We start from the raw sequence: 2,822 nt of genomic DNA on the forward strand, positions 1-2,822 counted from the left end.
GCGGGGTCCGGGCTGCGAGGCGCGCCGGGCCCCATCCGAAGAGGCTGCAGAGGGTCTCCTACTCCTGGGAGCCAGGCATCAGGCTTCCGCGGTTCCGGGTGCCCCAAGATTTCTCCACGCTCTAGGAAAGGCCCCCTAGCAAAGGACTCAAGCCAGAAGAAGTGCTTAGGCGCCCCAACTCTGGTCGAACTGACCAGATGAAGGAGAGAAACCTAGATGGCTTTAGCGAATCTGTTGACCTGCAAATGTCAAAAGCCTTTTCTTTGAAACTCTGCAGCATGGCTTTGTAGGTCTGAAGAGGATTGGGAAGCAAGACAGTATTGTTTCAAGGTTCAAACCTTTTGACTTTGGGTAACAATTCCAGGTTTTCTGTTGAAGGGAACTTCCTGTTGTAGCAGGGGTGTGCAGGCAAGCTTCAGGTTGGGCCTCTGCCCCTCTGGGAGCCCTATGACTTTGAAAGACCACAAAGAGTAACCTCCTTTTATTTTTTTATGTCGGGAATCCAACTCGGGACACTGGCTTGCCAGGCAGGCGCGGTACCACTGAGCGACATCCGTGGATCCAAGAGTAATCTCCACTTGATACGGAAATTCTGAGGTAGCATCGCATGAAGCAAGAACTCCTAACTTGGACGTGTATAATTCATTCTTCTGATGGAAGACCATTCACTTTTCCCTCACAGAGGCCTCACTACTAGTCAGGGAACCCTGCAGCCAGCCACAGGCAGAAAATGCCACTCTAGTGGTCAACCCAGGGATTCCAATGGTTGAGGGCCTTCAACCCCAGGTCACCCTCAGGAGAAATAACGATGACTACAACAGTGCCCATAATGCCTGAGCCCTTCACAAATACTGTGTTTCTGTTTCTGCTGTCTGACTCAGACTTTGTCCTCCAAGGGAAACAACGGCTTAAGAGCAAAACAATAAATGAGAAAGGGCAAAACAGTAAATTGATTTAAATAAAATCAGCTCCAATTCTCTTCCAGAGAGGAGGACAGGGTGCAGGCCTCGTGGTAAATCATTTATTCATCCACAGTATTTCTTGGGATGCTAAGTGCAGCTGGCAAGAATGTGACCCATTTCCAGCTCCATACCGTAAATCAGCTCACGTGATCTGGTTATGCTTGGGCAATATTTTAAAACATTCAAGCACAAATTAATATATTATTACTTAGCTTTGAGATGAAGCAAATGTGCCTATTTTAATGAAGAAACCCCTTCTCCAGTCTGCCTTGGGGCTTTCTCCAACACACTTTGCTTTTTTCTTGTTAGGCCTTTTTATGGACCTGTAAGAAGCTTTAATTAGATATACAGCACTGTACAAAATGACAAGATGGAACATGCACACTTGCATTAGAGTCTCTGTGATTCAGATCTCAAAAAATAACATGATGCCACTGATACACAGAAGGAAGCCAGGGAGGTGCAACAAATAAATCAAGATGTGAAAATTAGGCAAACTCCTGAAAGAATTGCCATTTGTATTTTGGAACTCTCCAAAGTAGCATGTGTAACAAGGTCATCTTCTCTAAGTATTGTTGGTTTTCATAGTTTTTTTAAAAAAAATTTAAGGGCTGAGGCTATAGTTCAGTGGTAGAGCACTTGCCAAAATGTGAGGCCCTGGTTTCAGTCGCCATTGCAGCAAAAGTAAATAAACATAATAAATATATTTTATAAACCATTCATATACAGCTCAATTTCGAGTATTTGAATAATCATTTAAGTGATGAGTACATTTTTAATTTTGTATGTTAATACTGGGTCATTCTAAATCCTAGCTTCGTGCCAAGTGGTACCAAACTAATCCTTCCTGGAATGGCTGAGTTTCTCAGAGATCTTTTCTAACCACCTCTTTGGCATCTGTTAACATTTCCTCACATTTTTTAAAATCCAAAATGTCACTTAAAGCCCAGTGTGATTGTGTGTTTGTATGTGTGTGTGTGGATTGGTGTACACATGTGTGCAATGTAATTCTGATTGTTGCTAACAAGAAGTGAAAGACTTTGCTTACTGATTCAATTTACTTACTATACTCCTTGTTTAACAATGGAGTTCTGGGCCTGTGAGGAGGCTGTGAAATGAATTGATTAAATATGTACATTACAGTAGTTAGAACAAAGAAATGGTCAGAGAAAACTCCAGCTTGGTGACTATGTTTTTATTTGCATAACTCTTTCATGCAGTACTGTAATGTATAACAGAACATAAAACTTACAGGACTGTATAGCACAGTCAGAAAAAATTACAGTACTGCGTAAACAGCTAGAAAGAGACACAGCTTTAAAAAAAGACACTGAGGTTCTATAAACAAGATGTACAGAACTGTACAAAAAAGGACAGGTCATAAGTCCAAACGGTTGCTCAACAAGGAATATCTGTGTTCAGTATCTCTAGTTCTTCTTGACTTAAGTGTATGTACCTATCTCTAAGAGTGTGTATCTTTTACGATGTCTAACTTGTCGCCGTGAGTTGTTCATGACATTTCCTTACAAGCGTTTTGATTTTTGCTGGGTTGACAACGATGGGTCTTCTGACCTCGTGCCCCTCCATATCACTCTCTCTCTCTTGCTTTTCTTTCTCATGCTCATCAGGCTAAAGGTTTATTCGTTTTGTGTTCTTCTCTAGAATCAAGTTTTATTCTCATTGTTTTTCTCTATTATGTTTGGTTTTCTTGATTTCCACTCTGATATTTATTATTTCCTATCTTCATTAATTTATTCTTCTTTTGAAACTCTTCTTTTTTGAATTAGGCTTTAAATCTTTAAATTGACCTTGAAATCTTTCTTACCCAAATCTTGTGAATTCTGATTGGGTGTGTTTTGG

The sequence above is a fragment of the Fukomys damarensis genome, unplaced genomic scaffold (assembly GCF_012274545.1).
Source record: "Fukomys damarensis isolate Sample0158 unplaced genomic scaffold, DMR_v1.0_HiC HiC_scaffold_12, whole genome shotgun sequence".
NCBI lineage: Eukaryota > Metazoa > Chordata > Mammalia > Rodentia > Bathyergidae > Fukomys > Fukomys damarensis.